Here is a 20,746-nt window from a genome sequence, read left to right as displayed (position 1 = left end):
CTGGAAGACAAGGAACGTTTCAAAAAGTAGAGTAATCAGAATGTGGAGATCCCTAAAGGCCAGCACCAGGTGACAAAGCATGGTACCCAGAAAGGGTACATGGATGCAATGGGATATTACCATCTAGTCAGAAACAATGAATGGAAAGAATTCTGAGAAGCACGAGAAGACTTATATAAGTGGATGCAGAGCGAAATGAGCACAATCAGAGAAGGGGTCTAGACATAGTGATTACAGCCATGTCAATGGAAAGAACCAAAAAACTGACATAATTAAAGGCTGTACAATTACTGTGACTAAAGCTGGTCTTGGAACAGAGCTAAGAAAGTGCCTTTCATCCCCTTCTTGGCAGAGGTGGCCCAATCCCTTGGCCACTAGTGGAAATAGGGACAGATCCAGTTTAACAAGGAGGAGGAAAGAGGAACTGGTGTCTCTGGCAAGAGAGATGATGCCTTCACTGTCTATGGCATCTTTGTGAAGGAGGAGGAAAGTATGTGGGCCGGCTGGGATGCAGTCTTCCTCCCTGTCTAGAGTAGGGCTCTTCTCTGTAACCTCTGCCTTGTAGATAATAGGATGACGAGATTTAGAGTTGGATGTTACCTTAGAGACTGTCTAGTTCATTTTGCTGAATATTGTACATGATGGCTTTGAGTATTTGTGTCTTGTTCCCCCGTCCACCCCCAGACTATAAGGACCAGGACTGAGTCTGGTCTAAACTTTGTATCCCTTCCAGTTGAGCATGGTCCACACGTAATACAGGCTTAACAAATATTAGATGAAAAAAAGTTCAATGACCAGTGGTTGGAAATGACAAAGGAACAGATTTCAGCTCAAGATAAGGGAAAAGGAGCTGACAAATCCAGACATGACTGAGAAGAGGTTGGAGGACCATTGGTCAGGGTTTTTGTGCAAGGAATCCCAATTTGAGTCAGGACTAGATGAGATGACATGGTGGCCAAGAAGACCAATGGGATCTTTGGTGGTATGAAGAGAGACGTTGCAGACAATAAGCATTTATTAAATGCCTTTTATGTTCTGGGCACTGTGCTAACAATCGGAGATACAAAGAAAGACAAAAGACAATCCTTGCCCTGGAGGAGTTCCTGATCTAATGCATGGTGTCCAGGACCATGGAGGTAACCATCTCCCCATACTCTGCCCTGGTCAGATCACATCTGGAACAGGGTTTGGAGCTGGGTAACATGTTTTAGGAAGGATGTTAACGTGCTAGTGTATATGCAGAGGATCATATAGTTGGAGAAGATCAGAGACCATGTCGTTCAAGAATTGGTTGAAGGAACGTGGAATATTTAGCCTAGAGAAGAGAAAACTTTGGGGGATATAGAAGGACATGATAGCTATCCTCAAGTATGTGGAGGGGTGTCATAAGGGAGGAATTATATCTGTTATTCTTGGTTCTGGAAGGCAGAATTCAGGAGCAATGAGTGGAAGTTAGCCAGTCTTTCCAAAAGAATTTTAAAGTATTGACTGTAGGCCAGCGCTGAGTACTAAAGATACAAAGAAAGAAAAGGTGCCTAGATTTCAGAGAGATATGAAGAGATGGGCTGCTAGGTGGTGCCATAGTAGATAGAGCACCAGGCCTGGAGTCAGGAAGACTCATCTGTGTGAGTTCAAATCTGGCCTCAGACATTTATTGGTTATATGACCTTGGGCAAGTCACTTCATCCTGTTTACCTCATTTTCCTCATCTGTAAAATGAGCTGGAGAATAAAATGGCAAAACCACTCCAAAGTCTTTGCCAAAAAAATCCCACATGGGTGGGGTCACAAAAAGTCAGATATGACTGAAAAACAACTGACCAACATCAATGAAGAGACTAACAATGAAAAAAAATTAACAACGAAGAATTCTGACAATTAGAACCTTCCCGAGGAAGAATGAGATGACTCCAGAGGTAGTGAGCTCCTTGCCGCTGCAGATCTTCAAGTAGAGACTGGATGCCACTTGTGAAGTATCCCAGGCTCTCAATCTCAGAGGTCACCTGGTCCATCCTGCATTTGAACAAGAATTACCTCCTACAACATCCCCAAAAAGTTCTAGAGGGGATTCTTGATCAGGGACAAGTTGAAATCAGTAGTTTCTGAGATCCTTCCAACCCCAAGACTCTTTAGTCCTAGGACAGAAGCTGAAGAGAAGTGTCTTCACAGGGTTAGTCACCAGCTAAGCCAGGATGTTAGCCTGAGTCTCCTGCCAGGTGACTTCTAATAATGGGAAATGATAGAATGGGGCAGAAGAAATTGTCCCACTTTGGGCTGGCCTGAGATGAGGAATATGTCATGGAGACTGGAAGGGGTGGAGGGCACCTTCCTCTGGGGCCAGATCAGATTTGGAGACTTTAGGGACCGAAACTAGCTGGCTGAGGCTGCTCCCTTCTGGGGCCTTTGTCCTTCTCCACCCCTACCCCTACCCCGCAGGGGGCTAGTTCCTATTCTTTTCTGGACCTCAGTTTCCTCATCTGTAACATAAAAGAGTTACAGCTCTAAATTCTCTGGATGGGGAATCAGAATCCCAGAACTTCCAAACTAGATAGGCCCTTTGAGACTAATGAGTTCAAAGCTCTCAGTTTACAGACAGGGAAATTTAAGGCCTAGAAGGGGAAAGGTCACATAGTCAATGGCACAGCTGGGACGAAAGCCCAGGTCTCCAGACTCTCTGTCCAAGGCTCTTCTCACTATGCCAAGAGGCCTTTTAGGAATAGCAATGTCCCTTCGACCCCACCAGCCCTGACGTGTTTTGGAGGTTTGGAGTCATGGAGGCAGGAGTATGGGTAAGATGACCCTTGGGATCCTGCGATGGCATTTCTGATTTGTACATGTGAAGCTCTTCTCAAGTCTCCTCCTTTGCCTTCACTCCCCTTATCCCTTGATCTCCCTGTTCTTTCTCCCTTCTTCCTGGGAAATAAAGGCTCTGTTAGAGCTTGTCCTCCAATTCTAGATTAAACAACCAGTTCCTCAGGAGCAGAGGGTGGGGTCTCTGCCCTGTGGGCTTTGGGGGTGCAAGGGAATTAGCCGGAGCCAAAGGCTCTGGACTCTGATTCTTGGATGCTGGACCCTGAGGAGTTGAAGGCTGGGCTGGGAAAGTGAGGTCCCTGTTCCCCTGAGGTTCTTGCCCAAATATTGGAATCTGGGCACTGGGGGAGGTTAGGGGAAAAGTGGCATAAGACTCTGGTGTATCCCTTCCAAGGCCAAAACAGAAAGGGGAGGAGGGGTGGTGGAGAGAACACATTTTTGCTGCCAAGAGCAAAGAAACTTTGGAAGGAAATGTAGCCAAGGGTGTGGATGCAAGAATCACTGGATCATAGAATTTAAAGTTGGCAGGGACCTGAGAGGTCTTCTAGTCTACCCCGAAACCATCATTTCACAGATGAGTAAATTGAGGCACATAGCAGTGGGATCCCTTGCCCAAGGTGGGCAATGGTGTGGCAGAGCTGAAACTTAAACCCAGATCCTCTGACTCCAAAATCCAGCATTCTTTTGACCGCTCTATACCACCAGCTCAGAGAGACAGGCCTGTAGAGGAGGGCAGCTATTCTAAACCCTCACTGGAAAAGGAATCTTCTCTACAACTTTGGTCCTTAGATTTCTGATATTACCTCTAATAACAGAGAACTCACTATCTGTAGCGTTCTCCACTCTCATCATTTTGGTCTGTAACCCACAGAAAACATTCACCCTACTAAGCGAGGACAGGGCTCACCTGGAGCTTGGGGAGGGTCTGGGGGGCACCCAGGACAGCATGCTTGTGGCACCATTTCAAAGTGAAGTCTTGCTATGTCTCTACCCTGGGTTCTGCATTCTCCTTCATAAGTATGGGGATGAAGGAGCATCCTCCATAGAGATGGACAGCTGAGTGACACAGTGGAGTCAGAAGGAGATGAGTTCAAATCTAGCCTCAGACATTTACTAGCTGTGTAACCCTGGGTAAGCCACTTAACCTTTCTGTGCCTCTGTTTCCCCTTCTGTAAAATGAGAATAATGATAACAGTGCCTACCTCACAGAGTTAAAATAACACAAGGAAAGTGTTTTGTGGATCTATTCTAATAAGGGAAATAGCAGGGAGATCCCCCAAGGAGTTCATTCAGGAGCTAGAGATCAGGTGTTTGCTCATACTGGGGTCAGGGCCCCCCAGAGTCTCCTACACTCACTCAGTGGGATTTTTGTTAAGGCCAGCCAAGTTCCTTAAGTTGAAGACTCCAGACCACACCACAGTTCTTTGCCCAGCGGTCCCCAAAGTTGTTTGGAAATAAAATCCCCATCAAGCAAACCAAAACCAGCCTTGAGCACTGCTGTGTGCCTCCCCTTCCTTCCTCAGCCCTCTTGGCTCCCCATCGCCCTTCTAGCAAAGAGCAGAGAGACCAGAGGAGCAGAGAGGGCAGGCTCATCATACAAAGTGGCACAGCAACTTAGAGGCCCAGCGAGGAGCAGAACTCAGGAGTTCTGGCCCCCAGCCAGGATGCCCTCATTTGTAACGAGAGAGGGCTGCAACCACTTAAGCGGCAGGAGTGATTCGGCATGTATCCTGATGCCAATTTAGATGCCTCCCTCCTCTGGGGCCCTGCGATTAATGATGTTAGTACAATTCAATTAGATTTCTCGGCTGCCACCCCGCTGAGCCCACTGGAGGGCTTCATACATCCCTGCCCCTGATAGATCCCTGGCAACCACTGCCTCCCAGGGCCCGCTGTGCCATCCTTTCGGCCTCCCCTCTCAAAGCTGAGATGAAAAGCAGAAGGAGAAAGGATAAAGAGGAACCAGCAGAAAAAAGACCTCTATGCCCTGGTTTAATGCTTGTGACCTCTTCTCTCTCCAAAAAATATTTTTCCCCTGGAATTCCACCTTTAACAATTTATCCCTTCCCTGACGAACCCAAACATCCCACCTCCAAATGCGGTTCCTTACCGCAGCTCCAAAATGTCCTCCTCCTCCAGTGTGCCCTATCAGACCCAGTCCAATGTCACCTCCTCATTCCCTGCCTCCTCACGGCTCTCCTTCCTATAGAATCTGGAGTCTGATGGACAAATCCACATCGGTCCCTCTGAGGGAGTCCCGTGTTCCCCAAGCTGAAAATTCCTCAGTGATGGGGCCTAGGTTTTCCTCTCTTCTGTCTCTCTTGTCTGCCCCTTCTGGCCCTGCCAAACACAGAGCTGGGCACACAGAAACGTTTAGGAAAGCTAACAGTCAAGTGATGGATTTGGACTCAGTGGGGAATAAGGTGAGCCCTGGGCTGCTGGTCAAGAAAAAGCCTAGAGTTTCAGCTCTGCCCCTGAAGTTCTATATGGCCTTGGACAAGTATCATGAACAAACAAACCAAAAAGCTGAGAAAGTCCTTAAAACATAAGCCTTTGAACTGAGAGCTAGACGAGATCTTGGAGATCGTAGAAGGCTGCGCGGGTGTAGTGGAAAAGTACAAGATTTGGACCAGAGAACCCACGTTCAAGTCTCTGCTTTGCTTAATGCAGTCACAGCCCTGAGCACAATGCCTGCCACATAGCAGGTGCTTATTAAATACTAGTTGGCTGACTATTCTGCCCTTTATCAGCTATGGAACCCTGGGCATGTCACCCTGTCTGCGCCTCAGTTTCCACATTGGATTAGACAATATTCTAAAGTCCCTTGCAGCCCTAAATCTATGATTCTGTGGTCAAGTCCAACAAGATGGGAAAACTGAGGCCCAGAGAGTAGGTAAAACTTGGTTAAAAGGAATAAAGGATGTGGGGCCAGAGTCAGGAGTGTGGACCCCCAATTCCCTGGATTTCTAAGCCAGAGTCTTTTCTGCCATACTATTCCATACCGCCTTCTAATTCCACGCTGAGTCCCAGTTTCCTTGAGAGGCAGCTGGAATAGTGGAGAATGCTAGAAAACCCTAAGGTGTTTATCTTCTCTCAATCTTAGTTTTCTTATCTGTAAAATGGGGATAGTAAGTCTTATGGTTCTTAGGTTAAATTGAGAGTAAAATGAGGTCATGTACATACTCTGGGAACTCTGGACTCAGTTTCCTTATCTGTAATTGGGATATAATAGCTCCTACGGCACCAGGTTGTTTTGAGGATGTAATGAGATAATGTATGTGAAGTGCTTTGCAAACCTTAAGGCCCTGTATAAATACCTGCTATTATTACTCTCATCTGTAAAATGGGGCTACCAGTCAGTGCAGATGAGTCCCACACTTCCTTGGCCCTTTCTCCACTCCACAGAATCCTGCCCTGCTCCTAATTCCTTCTTCTTCCCATCATATTTTCCCTGCCCTCATTCGCTCCAAACCTGCCTTCAAGACCGGTGTTCCCTTCCTGGGATCCCAGATCTGTTCTTTTCACAAGGAATGACCTGATTAACTCCACGTTGAAAATAATTAAGTCTAGGCCTGAGGCTTTGGCCTATCAGACGGTATCCCCTCCTGAGTCCACCAGGGTTCCAACAGTCTTAAAAGCCTTCCCAGGACCTGGGCTCTTCTCCTTGGCATTTTCAAGGCAGAGGGAAAGGGACAAGTTTACGACTCATCTTTTCTGTGGAAAATTGAGTCCATTGATAGGGGAGTGGCTGGCTAAAGTGTGGTATGCATGGTAAAGGGGCATCTTAATGCCCTCAGGAGGGGTAAATTTGAAGATCACAAGGAAACATGAGAAGACGTACGAAGTGACACTGAGTGAAGAAAGCGTAACCAAAAAGCAATATTCCTGCGCATTATAATAATTACTACATAGTTATATAAAAATTACTGTACACAATGATTGTACTAACATATTAATGTATATTTTGTATTATGCGCTATGTGTTCTTCCTATAGTATATATAGTATCCTACTAATAATAATACTAAAATACACTGCATTGAATTATACAAAAAATTACCGCACACGATAACAAAGTAACATTTATGTAGCACCTACTATGTGCTGCAGACTACGCTAAGCGCTTTAACCATCTCGTCTGGTCCTCACAAGGACCCTGTGGGAGGATGCCATGATTATCCCCATTTTACAGAGGAAGAACCTGAGATGGACAGAGATTAAGTGAGAAGTGTCTGAGGCTAGATTTGAGCTGAGTCCAGGCTCAGCCTTCTACCCCCTGCACCATCTAGCTGCTGCGACTAGATTCACAACGTAACCTACACTCAGACAATAACAATAACCACAGAGACCAGCCGTGGCAATGAAACCTTAAGTAGGGGGGTCAGAATCATAAAGTGGATGAGGGTTGGACCTGGAATTAGGGAGATCTGGCTTCAGAACTCACTTCTGACACGAACTGAGCACATCCTCTTAGTGACAAATTATTAAGGAGGAGTTAGAATGCCACATGGGGATTCTTAAAGGTTTTTGTTTGCGAATCTGAATGTTTTGGTTTACGGTTATAAAATCTGGAATACTTGAATTGCTATATTTCGTTATTACAGTAGCTTGGTTTCTGAATACCTCTTCTCTTCCTTACCCTGAGAGTCATTCCTTATAACAAAGAACTAAAAAGTGGGAAGGGAGAAGAAAGCAGTTCTGCAAAACTTAGTGATGCATCAAATGACTCTGGCCCTGTATGCAGCATTCCACACCAGTAGGCCCCCACCTCTGCAAAGAAGGGAAGCACGTTTTCTTATTTCTTTCTGGGATGGACGTTTATCGTGATCATTTCTTAGCATTTAGCTTTGATTGTGTTACTCTTTATATTTGCAGTTAGATTATATATAAAGTTGTTTTAGTCATCACATATATTGTTTTCCTGGTTCTGCATACTTCACTCTGCTTCAGTTCATATAAATTGTCTGTATTTCTCTGAATCTGTTTCCATTTCATGCTTTATTCCATTACATTCATGCACCATAGTTGATTGACCTATTCCCCCAACTAGTGGGCATTGCTTTGTTTCCAGTCCTTTCTTATCACAAAAAGTGCTACTAAAATGACTTTGGCACGTGTGGCCCTTTCTTTGATATCCTAGGGACCATGGTACCTCTGGGTCAGAGGGTGTGGGCATTTCTACTTTCTTAGCACAATTCCAAATTGTTTCCCAGAATGGTTGGACCAATTCATAACTTCACTAACTATATATTGAATACTGTGCCTGTCTCTTCATAATCCCTCTGGCACTGATCATCCCCTTCGTATGTCATCTTTGCTAATTTGATAGGTAGGAAATGAGTAAAGAGTAATTGCTCCTGAGACAGAGGACCCAAATTCAAATCCTACCCCTGACACTTAGTCCTTTCTGACTTTAGTTAAGATAGTTAACTACCCTGTGCCTTAGTTTTCTTATGTGTACAATGAGGATTTTAAGGTCCTTGTGGGAATTAATTCCTTGGGAAGAAACTTCTAACCCATCTATGACTTAGTACGTAAATTACAGGGAGCTGCCTGAGGCACATAGACACAGTCATGGCCAGCTGCCCCAGACATGTCACATAACAAGAGTAGCTAACATTTATATCGTACCCACCACACCGTGCCAAGTGTTTGATCCTCACAACTACCCTGGGAGGTGGATGTCATGATTTATCTCAGTTTTACAGAAGAAGAAACTAAGAGAGACGGAGGTTAAATAGTAAGTATCTGAGGCTACATTTGAACCCAGGACTTCCTGACTCCAGATCTAGTGCTCTGTAAACCATGCTACTACTCCTTTCTAAGTAGCTTTATTATGACTAATTAAACATTCTGTCTTGTCTTTTGAAATACAACCGTTCCCACTCTGAGCAGAATGAGTTTATTGTGTAGTCTGACCCCCTCCTTCTTCATAGAGCCTCTCAAGCATTGGCTCCTTAGTGCCAGATCCTCTCTCCTTGTTGTCCCTCCTCCCATGCTGAGTGGTGCCTGGGAGGTGCCAAGCAGGTGATGAGTGAGCAGGTTGCAAGCACAGGCTTTGTTTAGTCCGAGCAGCCCTTGGATCTCTTAGTGTTATTAGCCACTGTTGATGGGACTTAATATTAATAAAGAGGCTTATCTGAGCGGAGCCTGGGTGGCTGCGGTGGCTCCAAAGGGCTGGCCGGGGTATTTTTAGCCTTCTGCCTAAGCATGGTTATTAGTTATTAATACTCTAAAGTGCTATCCGGATGGTCAGCATGCCTCAGTGGGCTGCGGTAAGACAGTGGGCATCCCCATGGCCAGTTCTGGTACGAGCTGGGGAGGCAGGGCAGAGGTGGAGAGGAGACAGAGGAAGAATAGCTCAGCCTCTCTGCTTCAGGCTCGATGCTGCTGGATGGAGCTTCAGGAAAGGGAGAGGTCAACAGGGACTGGAAAGATCGGGGTCCATCTCTCCTTACTGATGCCTTTTCCCTGCTGAGACATGCCTGCTCTGCTACTGCATTTCTAGATCATGAGACCTAGTCAAGACTGGGCTGGTCCCTCATTTCTGACCCTTGGAAGATGGAACATTCCTGGTCCTCTCAGGCAAATGCTTTTTAGCAGATCCTTTGTAGGAGGCTTTCTTTAGTTCTATTTTTCAGAATGATAAACTGAGGCAAAGGGCCAAAAATCAGCTGCCCCATCGCCCCACCCCCACGGAGCAGACAGAAGTCAGATAGAAAGAAGTAGAAAGAACTCTAAGCTCTCAGCTGACTTTCTTCTGAGATTACCTCCCATTTAGACTGCTTTATTTTGTAGATACGTAGTTTGCCTGTTTTCTCACTCATTACTAGAAGGTGAGTTTCTTGGGGGCAGAGACAGCATTTCTGTTTTTCCTTTCTTTGGATCTTCTATACTTACCAAGGTGCCTGGCCCATAGCAAGTGCTTAATAATAGTAAGCTGGCTTAACTGAGAGCCAATCGGTCAGTCAATTCAGAGCCCTCCACCATATGGCTAGGAGAGCTAGATGGCACAGTGCCAGGAAGATTCATCTCCATGAGTTCAAATCTGGCCTCTGACACTAACTATGTGACCTTAGGCAAGTCAATTAACCCTGTTGGCCTCAGTTTCCTCATCTGTAAAATGAGCTGGAGAAGGAAATGACAAACCATTCCAGTATCCTTGCCAAGAAATTCCCAAATGGGGTCACGAAGCATCGGACATGACCAAAAAACAGCTCAACCATAGTATGACTCCAAAGATATGCCAGTAAGGAAGTTAGGATAGAGATCTGGGCTTGAAGTCAGAAAGGCTTCAGTATGAATCCTATCTCCGACACTTACTAGACAAGTCATCTCACCTCCATTTGCCTCAGGTTCCTCAACTGTAAAATGGGGATACCACCCCTCCCTGACAGGGCTGTTGTAAGGAACAAATGAGATAACAATTGTAAAAGGTTTAGTACAGTGCCTAGCACATAGTAGGCACCTGACACATAGTAGGCACTATCTCAGTGCTTATTCCTTTCCTCTCTTTTAACCAACCTTTCCAGACTTACATACGCATACTCCCCTGGAAAGGTCGGTTGAAGCCATACTTTAAATGACAGATTTGAGACAAACATTTTGTCTAAGACGTAATAAGGAGCTGGAAGATTTGGATTAAGTCCAAACTCTATTACTTACTAGCAAGTAACTGCCCCTCTCTCAACCTCAGTTCTCCATCTGTAAGATGGGGATAATTCTATCTGTTTTGCTGGCCTCATGGGGATGGTGTGAAAAGCCAATGAATCCACTCAAAGGAAAGTGCTGAGTACACTATAACTTAGCTTCTGGGTAGAAGCCATAAGGTAAGGGAGTGGGGAGAATGAGGTATCTGGGCTTCTAATTCCTTTCCTGAGGCACTGGGCTCAGACCTCATGAGGAGATTGGTCCTCTTAGTTGGTCCCAGTGGGTCTGTGACTCCCAAGCTGGGGCACAGTCATTTGCTCTGATCATTAGCTGTGATGGCCACTGGAGTCCCCTTCTTTCCAGCCTCACCACCAAGACACCAAGGCCAGATGTTTTGAAAGAGGTTTCAAGAGCATTCTGGGAGAAGGAGCAGGCAGAGCATGAACTTGAGAGAGTCATGTCCTCTTTCCTAGGAGATGCAGAGTCTGAGCCCTTGGACTCAGGCTCAGGGAAGAGTCCCCTCAGGACAGGTATAGTTGAGGGCCAGGGTTGGGTGATGGAGAAGACCAATCCTTTGCTAAATGGCATGGGGTAGCAGCAGGTTTTGTGGAAGACTTACCAGGCCCCTTTAACTATTTTTCGACAGCTAATGGCCTTCATAATCTATAAAGTTTTGCTATCTGATAAGACAGCTTTTCTTTAAGCCTAAGGACCATCCTCAGGTAAATACGGCCTATTATCATTTTCAGAGGGAACAGGTGAAAACCCTGTGAATTCAGAATTCATCAGGCCCTCAAAAGGGAGGGAAAGAGAAGAAAAGAGTTCAGAGAAATTGGGCACAGCCTTAGGCTGAGTCCTGACCCTAACTCAAGGCTGAGCCCTTACCTCCCCCTAGGATCATTCCTGGATTCTGTCCTAGACTGAGTCCTGACCTTGATTCCAGAATGAGCCCTTACAATCTTGACTCTGGCTACAGACTGAACTCTGACCATGATCCCAATCTGAATCCTAACCCTGGCTCCAGAATAAATCCTAATAAATCCAAAATGATTGCTGACCCTGGCTCCAGAATGAGCCCTGTCATTGGCTCTAGAGTGGGTTCTGGAATAGGATCTGGGCCTGGCTCCAGAATGAGTCTGGAACATTCCCTTCCCACTCCTACCTCCCCTGCTGTGAACTGTGATCCTGGTTTACTAGGGAGATCTCAACCCAACCCAGACAGAGCCCTACCTCCAACTCCAGACTTAGCCCAAACGAACTAGAAAGCCCACGAAGGGAGTCAGACATGAGAGCCCCCCCTTACCCACTGGGAGGGCTTCCTCAGACTTTGCTCTGAGATATCAAACTCCAAACACTTAGCCTAGGGTCAGTCCCACCAGATGTGTAGCCAAACCCTGACACCCTGTGACCCCCACCTCCCTGGCTGGAATAATGATTTGTGCTGCATCTTCCCCAGCTGGCTGGTCAGGGGACAAAGGCCCCTTGTCCCTGTGTCTGGGGTTGGCGCCTGAGGTAGCTTGGCTGGAGTTCTTACCAACCTCCCTCCTGGGCCCTTCCCCCCATCTCTGTTGGCTGGTCTTGGGCCCTGAATGCCAAACACAGCACTAATGTATCAGAAGTCAGAGAATCAGCCTCTTCTTCCTCTAGGGAGGTAAGAATAGTGCCAGGCTTCTGCTAAGGGCCAAGTTCTGGAAGTCATCCCGTCAGGGAAGATAGCCTGAAAATTTCTGGAATCTAGGATTGGTGATGAAGAGCAATAGCTTGGGCCAGGCTCCCTCCTTCCACTGCCCTCCCACCAGGACCTGGGCAGAGGTGGAAATGAAGGAGTATGGAGCCAACCCCCCTCGCTCCTCTCTAAACAGGATGTTCCCAGCCATCGATTTCTGTCCCGGGTCACTGCAAAACCAACACAGGTCACCCCCCAGCCTCCTGCCTCCCTCCCAGCAGGAGCAAAGTCCCAGTCTGGCTAGAGACACAGGGGGCTCTGAGGGTCACTGGAGGGTCACCTCCCCCACCCCAGCAACATTCAAGATCCAGAAGGGGGCTTAGAGGCAGGAACCCTGGTTCAAATCCCAGCTCTGACACTTACTTGTTCTGTGATTGTGGACAAGTAAGTCACTTAACCTCCCTGAGTTACAGCTTCCTCATCTGTGTAAATGAGATAAAAATGTGTCTACCTGATGGGGTTGTTGTAGCAGTCAAATGAGATAATGAAGGCAAAGCTCTTCCTAAATCTTAAATCATTTTGTAAAGGTCGGTCATCCTCATTCCATTTTTCCATTCTATACGTATAGCAGAGTATCTCCCTCTTCCTCTTATTAATAGCTAGCGTTTATGTAATGCTCTAAAGGTTGTACCTTACAAATATGATCTCATTTTATGTTCAAAACAACCCTGCAATTATTATCACCATTCTACAGTGAAGAAACTGAGGCAAACAGGGTTAAGTAACTTGCTTAGTAACCCAGTTAGTAAATATCTGAGTTCAAATTTGAACTCAGTGTTCCTGACTCCAGGTCTGGTATTCTATCCTCTGTGCCACCCAACTGCCAATTTCCCATCCTCCCTACCTCCAACTCAGAGGGAGAGAGTTTTCAAATTGCCTAGGCTCTGCTTGGACTATTCCCATGACCGATTTTTCCAAAGACAAAAGGGAGGAGGTTTTCCTCTCATTCCTAACCCAAATCTGACACACCCAAACCCCCTCATCTCCCAGTCCTTCTAAGACACATGACAGGTCGAAGGCTAGGTCCTGTATTCTTTCCCTATAGCAGACAGTACACTGGGGGCAACTGACTCCTTTTCCCAACTTCCTTAGAGTACCACCTTTCTTTCAGTCACTCAGGTTTGCAATCTGGAAGTCACCCTTGACCCCTTGCTTTCCCTGCCTCTCATATCTAATCAGTTACCAAGCCTGATCCACTCTCCTTCCACATCTCTTACCTCTGTCCCCTTTGATCGTCTCCTACCATCCTAGTTCAGAATCTCAGCAGCTCTCTCCCCTGGGCTATTAGAAGAGCCAACTGGCCCCCTGTCTGCAGTCTCTCTCCTCTCCAATCCAACTCCCACACCACTGTCAAAGGGATATTGCTAAAGCATCGACCTGACCATTTACTCCCCTGCTCAATAAACTCCCTCCCTCTTAACTGTCTGTGGGATTGAAGACAAACACCTGTTTGGCATTTAAAGCCTTTTCCAGCCTGACTCTAGAACGGAGAGGAGGGCCTTGGGTCCCTAGGCCTTTCCATACATATAATGCCAAGTCTCCCATTGGTCTGACCAGCAGCGCCCCCACCCCCACCCTGGGCCTGGAATGCACTCTCTCTTCTACACCATGGCCTCTGAGAAGACTTTTCTTCTTCCACCAAACACTCAGTTCAAGCTTTCGGAATGATTGGTTAGACCTGGGAGACAAGATCTGAGTTCTAGTTCTGGCTCTGCTATTAATTCCCTATGTAAACCTTGGCCAAATCAGCCTCCTTTCATGGAAGGAGTACTATAACAAGGACATGCAAGGTGATGGGCCCTTCAGGTTATGACATTCTGTGCTCTCTCCTCTAGCTTTAACATCTACATCTAATCCCATCCAGATCTGGTTGTCTATATTCTGTGTTCTAAGGTCCCCTCTAGCTCCTCAGGGCTCTCAGAGCCAGTTGGAGGCTGCATGGGCTTCCTCCCCAGAGGGCATCACTTGGCCATGGCCTCTGAACACTTAGTCCACTCCAGCAGGTGCCAGTGGGGAACTGGGCTGAGGGTGGGACAGCCCTAGCCTTTCTGTAAAAAATATTCTGAATGAAGGACCTGCCCTACCCTTTCCATTGGCTCTCCTCCTTCTCCTTTTTCTCCTCCTCCTCCTCCTCCTCTTTCTTCTTCTCCTTCTTCTCCTCTTCCTCCTCCTTCTTTCTTGTTAGGAATATATCAGCCACCAGCCAACAAGCCCTTCCTGATCATGGTGTCCCTGGTTGCTCAGGGCTGTTAAGGGTGTAGCTTGCTCTGCCATGTGGAAGGTGGAGGGGAAACTAGGGGCAGGTGAGACAGAAAAACCTGAATAACAGGGAAATGTGAGCCCTCCATGAGCATCAGAGAATGCTGGGCAGGCCAGGGCATGTTTCTGCCTGCTGGGTTGGGCCTTGTCTCCAATGACCCCTGGAAAGCAGGTTCGCCCCTACCTGTAAGTACAGGCAAAGCAGAGGGAAAAGGTGGGGATGGAGGTGTCCATTTCTTCCTCTTCAGAGCCATGTTGGTCTGGCTACTTCCTCTGTCCAAGGTAATGCATGTTGGGGAAGGCAGAGACAGGAGATAATGATTAGGGAATGCTCTGAACTTGGGTAAGTATTTCTCAATTCCTCTCTGAATTGCTTGAAAGCAGTTTCAAGTGCCTCCAGACCAGGAGGCATGAAGTCTCAGCTCCTTAGTCTGGTATTCAAGGCCCTTGACAATGGGACCCTACCTAAGTCCTACCTTATTTTCCACTGCTAGGCATCACAATCCCTCAACTACAGTCAGCCTGGTCTTTTTATTTAGTCTGATATTCTGGCAAGGCTCATTGCAGTCTCATTTCCTTTCCTCATACTGTCTCCCTTGCGTGGAACACCTTCACCCCTTTTCTATTTAAAGCACAGCGGCCCTTTGAATCCCTTCCCCTCCAGGGAGCCTTCTTAGCCCACTCTGGTAAAGTCAGACCTCTCTTACCCAGCTGTGGAGAGAGGGACTGGCTAACCTCCCTTGCCTTTCTTCGCCTCCTAGAGCAGGGATTCCTTCCCCTCCATTTCTCTCTCATCTCCACTCTAGTGAAGTTGTAGGAACACTGGAGTTAGAGCCAGAGAACTCCATTTAAATGTCAGATCTGCTATTTCTTTTCCAGAATGACCTTGAAGGAATCTCTTAAGTTCCCTTGGCTACACATGTAAAGTGAAGGGGTTAGGTGACAGAATCTCCATGGTTCCATCTAGTGCCAAATCCCATGATCCTATAATCCTGGGGGAAGCTCAGAGCTCCAGAGCCTTTCTGACCTTCCAGCCCTCCCTGGCTCCACTCACACCCTTCCAGAGAAATTCACCCTGTTGATGTGTCTGGAGCAGGGGCAGCTCCTAACAGACCATCCCACAAACACTCTTCCTGGAGACATGACCCAGAAGAACAAAGCCTGGGAGGATGGCCAAGTGGCGCCCACCTCCACTCCCTGGGACATCACACTCAGCACCCTGAGCTAAAGGACAGAAGGAGGGGAGGGGAGGGTGAAGACTCGCCAAGAACAACATTTCCATATGGAAAGATCACAGAATATCGGAGCTGGAAGGAACTTTAGAGATCACCTAGTCTAACCCTCCATTTTGCACGTGAAATTGAACTTGAGCCAGTGAAGGACAGTGATGAAACTCCCAGGGTAAGATCCTTTCATTACTCACCTCAAACCTTGAGTTAGGAAAGGGGGAAATGCCTAGAGTTTGGGGGATTAGGAAGGAATGATCCTGGCACGCTCATCTCTTCTGGACATGGGGCCTTCTCTCTTCTTCTCCAAGTCTCTAAGGAAAGAAGGCATCATGGCATGGTAGCTAGATCTTGTTTGGAGAATTGTGTTCAGTTCTGGGTGTTTCAGTTTAGGAAGGATGCTAAGAAGCTGGGGAGCTTCCAGAGGAGCACAATCAGCATGATGAAGGGCCTTGATCCCATGGGAGGACCAGTTGAAGAACTATGAATGTTCAGCCTGGAAAAGAGAAGACTCAAGGAAGAACTAGATAACTGCCTACAAGTACCCCAAGGGCTGGAAGGTGGGACCAGACTCATTCCACTTGGCTGCAGAGGGTAGAACCAGGAACAATGAGAAGTCACAAAAAAGCTCAGGAAAAAAGCCCTAACAGGGGCAGCTAGGTGGTGAAGTAGATAGAACACCGGTCCTGGAGTTAGGTGGGTCTGGGTTCAAATGTGGCCTCAGATGCTCTTTAGCTGTGTGAGCCTGGGCAAGTCACTTCACCCCAATTGCCTCAAAAAAAAATGTCCCCTTGCTTTGGAATCCTGTTTTCAGTACTCACTGGTATAAACTTGCATGAGTCATTTAAATGGCATTCAGTATAGTGCCTGCTATGATAAAGCAACTTCTCTCTACAAGTATGCTAGTATTGAGAGAGGCCGTCCAGGTCCCCATGGAATTCTTCTTTCATTCCAGTCCTTGACTGCTCATTTAACCATGTCCTTTGGCCATTTCTCCCTTGGATGCTGTCCTGTTTTGGAGAGGAGACTCAGGAATTTGGGGGAGCAGGCGCCCTGAATTCACTCTGAATTCAGGAGTCTAGCGCAGCTCTGTTCTCCCTTCTGTCTCTGTTGGGAGCGGCAGGTCAGCAAAGCTGGTCTGAAGACTTTGAAAGTTCACACGTTATTAAAAAAGGAGAGAGAAAGATGGGGGCTCTGCCATTTCCGCCCCAGCTGTAATAACAGTACAGAGGAAGAAACCGAGAAACCCGGTCCCACTGTGTGCTTGGTGGACATTTCAAAGGAGTTTTCAGCTGAACCCTTTCTCATCGCCTGAGTCTAGCAACACCGCAGGAGGGGGAGTTGGGAGGCTGGCTGAGAGATACTTGACAATTTTTCACCTTCAGCAGATGAAGGCTGGACCAGAGTCATGGAGCTGGACTTCAGCCTGGTCATCCCAGGCACCTGGATTTTCACCCTTTATGAACCTCATGGAGGTAGGGGTTGGGGTGGGGAGGGGGTAGAGTGCAAGGGGATGCCTTGTGTGGCAAGAGTGCCCTGGTGGGGGGCTGGGACACCCTAAGCCAGAGATGGGTTAGTAGTTATCAGGGAATGAGTGTCTCTGGCCTTGAGTGTTGGAGAAGCTGCCACCCACTCACATGGGGAAATCAGATCTCCCCTTCCCTGGTGTGCCTGGAGGGGAGAGCTGAGGGAGCAGTCAGGGGCAGAAGTTCTGGTGTGACCCCTTTTCTACAGCCCCCTCCTCAGGACTTTGAAGGACCTTGAAGCAGGAGGGGGATGGTTTCCTAGCCAGGGCCTTGGGGTCCCTGTAGCATTTCCATGACTCTGAACTTCACAGCTGCCAGGAAAAAAAGAGAGAGGTTTGGAGGCCAGAAAGGGAGGGGGCAGGGAGGGACCAGAGCAAAGGAGGCTGGCCATTCCACCTTCATTTACACATCTGAAGCCTTGAAAAAAAAATCAATGGGAATCCCCAGAGCCAGGCTGGGGATGGGGGTTGGAGGCAGTCTAGCCTTCCTTATGGCTGTACTATCGTTTCAGCCCTTTAGAGCAGAGAAATAGGCCCTGACAATCTCACTGAGACTGAAGCCTGGGGTCCTTAATCCCCCCAGTGTCCCAAGCTTCCAGCTATCCTAGGAAGAGGTCTTAGATCTAAGACAACCATGCCTACCGGGAGCTCTGACTATTGTCGGCTGAATCTGCTGGGGCTGGATCAGCCTGAAAACTATGCCCAGCTCTGCGGATACAAAGAAAAAGCAAACATACCTCCTGTCCTCAAGCAGATCACATTCTAATCAGAGATCCGACAAATGTATAGACAGGCACTTATGAGCTACATGACCCTAGGCAAGTCACCTAACCCTGTTTGCCTTAGCTTCCTCATCTGTAAAATTTAGAGCTGGGAAAGAAAACAGTAAACCACTCCAGTATCTCTGCCAAGAAAACTCCAAATGGGGTCACGAAGAGTTGGAAACAACTAAACAAAAATGAAGGGGAGTAATATGGAATAGGTCTGGAATCGCAAGCAGAAGAAATGAAGGGTTTTAAAAGGAGTTGGCATTTTTCTCTGGAAGCAATAGGAAGCCATTGGAGCTTCTTGAGCAAGGAGACAACATGGCTACTCACCTATGATTTTGTTAGCTGAGCAGCCTGGAAGTTGAAGAGATTGGGAAGAAAAGCCCAATTAGGAGGCTATTGTAATAGTCTAGGTTAGAGCCGATAAAGACCTGATTGGAGAGTGGTAGAGAGTAGGGAACGGATGGGACAGTTGAGGAAGAAGATTAATACTTAGCTCCTGGAGTAGACTTCTAGGTTGAGCAGGCAAGGCTGGGCTATGATTTGTATCCCTGGCTCTGCCAGGAGCTTCCATATTGATGAAATCAGAGATCTATTTGAGTCTTAAACATCTAGGTCACACTGATCCTTTGGCTTCCCTTAGGGGTTTCCTGAGATCTTACATCCTCCCTCAGTAAAAAGATGAGATGGGTGTTGCTATGACTCCATTTTGTAAATGGGAGAAATGAGGCACAGAGGGGGATGGTAATGATGAGACTAGTGATGCTGAAGGCAACGGGAGAGATGCTGCAGATGGTGGTGGTGACCTCCCCCTTGTCAAAAAGTGTCTGGCTATTCTTGCTCATTGTCACGCCATGGGATAATGTGCCAAAGAGTTTTCTTTCTGCCACTTTAAAGGGCCATAGGCTAGAGAGGGTGCCAAGAGAGGGATATCCCCTGAGTACCTTATGCCTTAGCATGATGGATAACTAATGCTCCCAATACTAGGTTTCTATGGGCAGAGGTACCCCACTGCCACTGTAACTTTGAAGTTGGCACAGGAGAGCAAAAGGTATTAGTATGAGATTGGAATACTAGGGGACCAGACCCAGAGCAAAGAACCAGTCACTCTGCCCCTCTGACTGGCTGATATTCAATATTTCTTTTCTTCTCTTCCCACCCCCAGCCCATCCCCAAACCGAGCTACCAAGAGTCCAGGTGATTGCTTCCTCTTCTAAGGTTGATCTAAAAGCATGGTCTCAGTCATAGATTGGACATGTGTGCATGGGTGGACAAACTTCGTTAGGACTGGTCTTTCCTAGGGCTCTGAGCTAATCATGGAGATGCAAGTCTTTACCTCTGGCTTCTGGGATAGGGAATCGATGAGCCCTTAGGTCGTGAACAACAGCTTCAGGGCTAGCTGGAGCAGCTAGAGGTGGAAGACTTCTCACCCTCTGCTCTGGTTGTCTGCCCTTCATTTTCAGAGAGGACCAAGGTCTTGACTTTCGAGTGAATTGGATTTAGGTGAGGCAGAGTTCCCACAAAGCTGTCAGCCTCACTGTCTCTTCCAGAGTCATCTAAGTCCAGTGGTAGGACAAAGACAAGACGACCCTCGAAGTCAGGGATGCAGTGGATGACCCCAGGCATCTTTGATGTCTGACTAAGCTCTCCACAGCACTTGCTTTAGCTGCCTCCATGGCCCTTGGAATGAACTGTTCTCACTCTCCTGTTTTTCCAGGGGAAGTCTTCACCTTGGGGTAGACATTTCCTTAACTAACCAAAGAGTTTGAGTACCTTTGGTTACCCCCAGCCTGGTTTGGCCCATCTGCTGAAAGTTTACGAGGGGGTGGCTTCTGGGAGCCACAGGGGAGAGTTTTGTGACCGATGGACACCGAGGGTGGATGAGCAGCCCTGAAAAGGGCTCAGGGAGCCCTCACACTGGAAGGGCTAGTCTTCTAATGAATGAAATGACTAGGGAGTGGGGAGGGGGGATTCTGCTGTTTGTTCTAGGGTTGCCGAGCATCAACAAGACCTGCAACCCCCTCTTCTCCTGCCTTGGAGGAGTTGGATGGGGAAACCCCTTGGTGGGATCTGGGGGTTAGAGCCAAGGAGTTGGGGCTGAGGGATGGCAGCTGGGCTTTTGTGCTCTGAACAGGAGAGGCTTAGAGTCCCGCCTGATTTGGGGTTATAATAACAGCATTTTGCCAATCCTGCCCCTCTCACTTTCCCTCTCTCGCTAGAGATCAGAGGCTTGATCTCACTCTACTTCAGAACCCTTTCCTCTTTCCTCATGGGCTTCCCAGGAGAAACTAGCCAAGGATCATGGTTCCATTTAACTAAGATCCCCAGGAACAAACTAGGATCTGAATCCAGAGCTCAAAGCCTTTTAAATACAGGGTTCAGGAGAACGGAAGAGGGCAGAGAACGATTTGTCTCACCAAAGGAGGCTTAAAAGTCTCTTTGGGTAGGGCCCTAGGCCCAGTCACAGGGGAGCCTCTTGCTCCCCAGGAGCAGTCCAGACCCTGACTCCCCTCTGGCCCGGATTGCCCGCCCCCCCCCCCCCCCCCCCCACCTCCCAGCGCCCTGCCAGGAAGCAGGGTGAACACTGCCATCTACTGAACACCACAGCCCTCAGGCTCGATCCCGCTGCTTCAGGCCGAGGCCAAAGCCCAAGGGACATCCCCCCTCCGATCCTCTAGCCCCTCGGGCATCGGAGGTGGTTGGTTCAAAGCCCTTGGCCTTACAGTTCTGTCCTTTCCGATCTCTAACCACTAGGGTTGAGGGAATAAGCCAGGGAAAAGGAGG

At 47.7% G+C, this 20,746-nt stretch overlaps 1 long non-coding RNA gene across 2 annotated transcripts in view; it reads right to left on the bottom strand.

The window, feature by feature from the left end:
- Positions 1-14,402, bottom strand: part of LOC140532246 (uncharacterized) — a 129,843-nt gene extending 115,441 nt beyond the window's left edge. Inside the window, exon 1 of one of the 2 annotated variants that reach the window (XR_011976450.1) lies at positions 14,270-14,402. This is a non-coding gene — a long non-coding RNA (uncharacterized lncRNA). Of the gene's footprint in view, positions 1-13,402; positions 13,527-14,269 lie in introns of those variants that run through there. The other variant, XR_011976449.1, reaches the window with a different exon arrangement.
- Between the last annotated feature and the right edge of the window lie 6,344 nt (positions 14,403-20,746).

Source organism: Notamacropus eugenii, chromosome 1 (genome assembly GCF_028372415.1).
Source record: "Notamacropus eugenii isolate mMacEug1 chromosome 1, mMacEug1.pri_v2, whole genome shotgun sequence".
In the NCBI taxonomy this organism is placed as follows: domain Eukaryota; kingdom Metazoa; phylum Chordata; class Mammalia; order Diprotodontia; family Macropodidae; genus Notamacropus; species Notamacropus eugenii.
The sequence above is the reverse complement of the archived record's forward strand: the minus strand, read 5'-3'. Positions and strand labels throughout refer to the sequence as shown.